Source organism: Carlito syrichta, unplaced genomic scaffold (assembly GCF_000164805.1).
Source record: "Carlito syrichta isolate Samal-C Ts95f unplaced genomic scaffold, Tarsius_syrichta-2.0.1 Scaffold309728, whole genome shotgun sequence".
NCBI classification, from domain to species: domain Eukaryota; kingdom Metazoa; phylum Chordata; class Mammalia; order Primates; family Tarsiidae; genus Carlito; species Carlito syrichta.
This window is the reverse complement of record NW_007253824.1, coordinates 818,463-825,474: the sequence shown is the minus strand read 5'-3', so window position 1 is coordinate 825,474 and position 7,012 is coordinate 818,463.

Here is a 7,012-nt window from a genome sequence, read left to right as displayed (position 1 = left end):
CTTGTCTGCATATGATTGTCTAAAATATATTATTAAAGGAAAACAGAGTCTAACAATAGTTAAGTGGTAAGAAGAGATTTTATTCAGAAAATATTGCGATAGAGAAAAAAAAAACACTCCATGTATATAACTGAGTTCAATATCGATTACCATGAGAACAAGTGAGGATATATAGCCTAAGAGATGATTGGACAGAAGTAAGTGAATGGAAAATAAATAGAAGGAGACACTAAATAGGAGGATTCTTAACACACTGACTTTATTAGGCCTCTTGCTGAAGTCAGGCCAAAATGATCAGATTATCAAAAATGAGAGAATCTCTTTACACTGATGTAACTGGATTCTTGCTACAACTATGAAACACAGGCCCAGGAAAGTCAATGCCTGGTGAAGAACAAGGTACGCAGAAGTCTGAAGTTTCGTCAAGAAGAGAGACTTTGTTAGTATGTATTGATAACCCATACCTGACTGATGTATGGAGGTGTAAACAGACAGAGAGATGGACAACAAGGAAAGGAATGGTGTCCAGATATTTAAACATTTTTCAAGTGAAAATGAGTTGGATAGGAATGGTCAAAGTTATCTACTTTGAGGATATAAAAATAAAAATAATAAAATAAAACAAAGCTTTTTAGGGAACAAGAAAACAAACAAAACGGCAAATGATATTTATTATTTCTTATTTTAATTATGTAAACATATTTTATTTCATAATGTAGTGCTTTGTATCTAAACCATTACCAAACTATGTCCAAGCCAAGCCATTATTAAATAAAATAATGCTGTATTGAAGAATTTTCATATTAATTGAACATATTCATTTTATTATGTCTGATGAGCAACTTTATATCTGTTTCTTTTCAGTTTATCCTGTGTTGAAAATCACTTATTCCATATTTTATGTCCCTTTTTGAGGGAAATTTTCTGATCTTGAAGTATTGTATTTAATTCTTGCTATTTCAGTTGCTGTGTTTCTTTAAATGTTGTATAAAAATAAAATGGTCTGCAAAAATTCTATTCTTTGGTTTGAACTGATCTAACCTGTATACATCTATACTCAAGGTCATCTCTGTCTCAGCAACAAAATCTATGTTCTTATCCTCCCATAAAATTTTTAAAAATAATATTAACATTCTTAAGAATTTTCTATTTACTGTGTAATCTAACTTTTTTATACTTTACCACCTTATTACACAGTTCAAATATTGTAGGACAAATGCAGTTTAAGAAACATAAAAGTAAATCTGAGACTGCAGTTTTATTTTTTCCAAAATTTCAGGCATATGGGTCTGGTATAGCATTAAGGCTGAGAAGCATTAGGCTCCTAAGTATTTAGAGTAGTATAAATGAAGGGAATTATGCAGGAGATTACTGGGAAAGGATTAGTGGTGAAATTAAGTGAAACTCTGTGCTCTGTGCTTGCTTGATTACTCTGTACTCTCAACTGCCTGAATGACAAAGATAACCCTGGCTCTGTACTGTGCTTCTTGAAGCCACTGAGTGATTCAGAGTTCCCGTTTTGTAAACATTAGTGAAGTAACAAAGAAAATGATTGCTCTATGGATTTTTTCACCTACACACACACAGACACAAAAAAATAGTATCAAAACAAATCATTAAACACAACCTTGACTTAGCATTGTCAGCAATTTTTACACAGATACTTAGTTATCAGGTTGTAAACTTTTAGAACAACAATGCCATTTTATAGATCTGCTATTAAATGTAGTATTTGAAAGTATTTTACATCCTTCTGCTTTTATCTCTCCAGACAATGATCTGTTACTGAAAACATCTGTTACCAAAAAACATGTTACCAAAAGTAAAACCAGTATTACATGAGATAGAAACAAGTTTCTGAAAGTGCAAAGAAAAACAAAACAAATAAACAAGCAAACATAAAACGAGTTTAAATTGCACATTAAAAAACAATAGAACGCAACTTTCAGTCTTAATGATTAATTCAGATCTCCACACGTTTTTCTTTAATTGTGGTAATAGGTCCCATACTCAAGATGACTGAATGGCATGGTCAGTAAAAATCTGGCTACTTGAGAAATGTTTACCAAGTATTTCTTTCCTTTCTTTTTCTTTTTTTAGATTAGAAATTATAGTTTATTTAAAAGTAAATTAGAGAGAGAGAGAGAAAGAGAAGATTCACCTTCCCAAGCTAGGGAAGGGGGTGAAAGCCAGGAAACATGACCTGGCCATAATTCAAAGAGCACATGGCCACACCATAGCTTAGCAAGACAATGGCGGTGGCAATGACCTAGCAATGGCCCAAGTATTTCATCATAGTACTTGGAGTTAGCAGCTTTGATATTTTTTCATTATCCATATCTTGTATGTCTCTAAATAGTTAATGCACATTTAATAAATAATTGTATAAACAAAAGATTTCATTCAGTAAAAAAATGATACAGTATGGGTGTTTATATAAATGCAAGAGTGCCTAAATAGATAATTAAAATTTAATGATAAAATAGATTCTATTTGGAATTACTTTTTTGCCTCATACATATACTGAAAACTTAAACTCACAAATTTTTATGTAAATTACTACCATCATTTTATCCAGCTAGGTGAATAAAAATACTGGAGAACTCATGGATTCTAAGTTCAACTGCAGTTTGTTTTTGTTTTTTCAAAACTTATTAAGAGTTAACATTAATGAGAACTTACTAAAAACTATAACTGTGCTTAGTGCTTTAATATGCATTATTTACTAAGGATTTGTTTTATTATCCTAAATGGAAACACAAATTTAGAATGGTTAAGCACCCTAAAAAGACAAAAAGAATGTCAAGGTAGGCATTCCAAGGTTGGCGTCTGTTTCATCTTGGAAGATTTATTTTTTTGCTATGGTCTTATGAAGTCCGGGTACTCCAAGTACCAAATTAGTATTCCTCCTGTAAAAAGCAGCCAACAAAACTGGCCTGGCACATTGCTGTTTCCAACAAAATTACAAAACTTCCAAAGGAGAGAACTGAAAAATGGATACTTAGTAGCCAATGATAATATCTGACAAAAGTGTTGACATTTAATTCTCAGGTCAACCCAGTAAAGCAGGTGTTTTCATTTTGTTGAAGAGGTAACTGAGGCAGATAGAAATCAAATAACAAGCCACAGGCTATTTAATAATTTTCCTTCATCAATTTCCTTGCATTTTCTTTTTTGTATATATATAATTGCCTTCTTTTAATTTCATTTGGGTTCCCTCCAATCAACTTTTTCTTACAGTTATGGGAAAGGTCTTTTAAAATGACATCCATCCATCCATTTATTCATTTATGGTGAACAAAACATATGTGAATGAATGAATCAATACATGAAACACATGTATATAACACATTCTGACTTTCAGAGGGCAAAGAGACCAAAAAAGAAAAGGAATGATAATAACCACTGCGATTAAGAAACAATTACATCCTCACCAATGATCATGATCATGATCATGAAAACATGTGAGTGTTTTCCAATGAATATATTTGTGTCACATGGAAGTGTGGGTCACCTTGAAACCATTTTAAGTCAAAAGAGTGTCTGGGACAGAAAAATAAATACTGCATAATCTGACGTATGCAGCGTCTAAGACAGTCAAATTCATAGACTATGAAAGTAGAATGATAGTTAAGAGGGACAGGGTATTGAGGCTTAGTGAGATGTAGGTCAAAGTATACAAAATTTCAGTTACATAGGAGGAATAATTTCAAGAGATCTATTACACAGTATGGTGACTGTAATTATTCAAATAGACTTATGGCATTCCTGCACACAGCACTTTTAATATATCTGAGAACAAGTCAATACTTAAAGAAAGAAATAATAATCTGTAAAGACTGAAATATGCATTTACAATTTTAAGTTATTTAAATGGTTGTAAAAGTATGCTGTGTTTATTATTCATAAAAACACAGTTTAATTCATCACCAAATGTTTCTACAAATCTACAGAAAGATTATAATGAAAAGGTATATAACAGTAAGCAATAGCAATGATGCAGAATGACTTTAGCACATAGCTGGTGAGAAAACTGGTAGCACCTATTAAAGCTAAATATAGAAAGGAGATGCAAAGGAAAACAAAACTCAATCATTATGTTCATAGATATCTAACCAACAGAAATTTGTATGTATGACTACCTAAACAACGAAGTATTTATAATAGCAGGGTAAATGAAAGCCTCTTTATACATGAAAGCAATACCAGTTGTTGAATGAATTGATAATTTTGATACATTCATACAATAATACACTATAGTTTTGAATGATTAAGTTAGTGTTACACTATACAACATGAATTAATTCATGAGTAAATATTGTGTGAAACAACCCAGAGATAGAATGCACATACAATTATACAATTATATATATATTTACATATAATCATTTATGTTTAAAACCATATTAGTATATAATTCCATAAGTAAATTTCAAAAACAGGAAATTAGTATATGATATAGAAATCAGGAAAGAGTTTTCCATAAAAAAGGGAGTATAGACTTGGTAGGGAAGGGGTGCTTACAAGCAGAAATCTAAATCTGTGATTCTTTGATACAAGCAAAATGAATTTCTTGATCTGTATGATGGGAACAAGGATATGATAATTTTGCAAAGCATTATTTACATTAACTAAACCATTAATTTATTACATTGTAAAGAATTGCAATTTGTGAACGTTGTGATGTCTTTGTTTATACATTTTCTTCTTTTTTTTTTTCTTTTATAGGTGTGGGGTACAAATCAGGATTAGGTATACAAATGTTCATTATGCAGGTACACTTGATGAGGTGTGCCCCCCATCTCCGGCAGATACCCACTATTGCCAATCCCGTTTCCTCCCCTCCCCCCCGGCGGTTTCCCGCTACTGCCAATCCTTTTCTTATAATATTATGATAATTGTTCAAGGTCCGCTTATGAGTGAGAACATGTGATACTCAGTTCTTTGTTTCTGTGATAGATCGCTCAGAATTATAGACTCTATATCCATCCAGGTTGCTTTGAAGTTCATGATTTTGTTTATACCTAATGCAAGGTTTACTTTAAAATGTAAGACTATGTAATAAATTCTGTTTTCAAAAGAATCACTTTGTTAAACGACAGTCTCATGAAAATACAATTTAAAAGACTGTAAATAAAAATGAAATTAATATTCAAACTATATTAAATAAAAATTATTTTATAAAATACAACTGCCTGAATAAAGAAATATTCAATAAATAAATGAAAATATACCACAACTTCTAAATATTGCTGCCAAAGCTATATTTGAAAAAAAAGTTCTCTAATATTCACGATCTATTATCCATTGTCTATTATACATTATCATAAATAAAGTTTATTTTGTAAGTCTAATACTAATGTCTGTGATGGATGTAGAATTTTAACTGTCAGCATCTACACAATAACCTTAATTAAGTGGTATGACACTGAAGATAATGAAGCATATATTTAAAATATGTTTAGTAAAAGTTTCTTAAAAATTCAGTTACTGTAATTACTAACCATATTTTAAAATAAACCAAGCACATAAATCCCTCCAAATGAGTTGAAAAAATATTTATGCTTTTTAATTTTAGAAGGATCTAGAAGATTATTTTTGTAATATTTTTCCTGACTTCCTCAATGCAATACTGTTCTTGCATTAAGTGTCAGTTATAAGGCATGATACAACATATGGAAAAAAATTGAAAATTTAAATGATCAGGAAACTATCTACACATCAGATATATGTAGATGGCACATGTAGTCATAGTTTTTTTGCATGCTGGAGATGGGGTGTTCATAATATGAATTTCTTTTATGAAAATCTATACACCAATTCATTATGAACTAATAACTTTTTTTCTGACTCAATGTGGCATATGTTTGATGCAAAACTTCAAGAACTTTCAAGTCTGGCCATCATTGCATGTCAAATCATATCTCCAGCTATTGCTAGAGAGATATTTGGCAGTTACTCTTTCTCCTGTGTCTCATTTTCTTTATATGTAAATGAAGAAAATGATAATATGTATTCCACAGAAAAGGATGAGAAAATTAAATAATATAACGCATTCACAAAAGGTGGAAGATGTCAGTATGTAATGTGTGCTTCACTATTATTGTTATATAATATATATGCAATACATAACAGGGATTATGAAGAAAATCCTGGAAAATTTATTTCTAATGGGCATGCAAACATTTCAACGTACTTTACAGAATCTGCCATAAAAGCAAATTATTACTTTTAATATGATCTGGAAAAGTATCCTCATTTATAGACCTAGATATTCTAAGTATAACCATAAAGAAAACTGCAGGTGCTCAATTGTTAGGACAATCACTTGTCTGTGGCATAAGATCTTTAATGATACTACAGCTTTGATTGGTTTCTGCAGATGGAGAAATGAAGCTACAATTAGGCTCAAAGGTAGCTGAAAATTATCTAGCTCTTCAGTAGAAAGTATAATATCTTTCTGATTAATACCTCATTACTTAAATGCATTCCCTAGTCCTAAAATAACACACTAATATAGTATTTTAATTAATTTCAACCTATATCACATTAGTCCTATCCACACAAGCAAGACAGGAAAAGATAGTAAGGAACATATGTCTATGTACATCTAAATCAGTTATGAGAAAAACCTGTGAAAACTTGAGTTAGTGGACTTAAATATATTGTTATTATTTAACATGGTTTTTGCAGACAAAATTGCATGTCCCATATTTTTATTTTCCATTCTAAAGAATTCTTATTATGCAGAAAGAAGTAAACAAATGGAAACTATAATATTCTTGTTTTATTCCAAAGTATTTTTCAGCATATTTAAAACACTAATATATTTGCCAAATTCAAACTGCATGAGACTTTTTAAATAGTTTTTAAACTTTCTACAAGAACAGAACAATTTACAAAATGGTCCCTTGGCATGACAGTTAAATTTTATTATTCTTTGTAAAAGGATGCTAAACAGCTTTAAATTCTTAATTCCATTAACAAGCAAAATCTGAAGTAAAATCAAAGA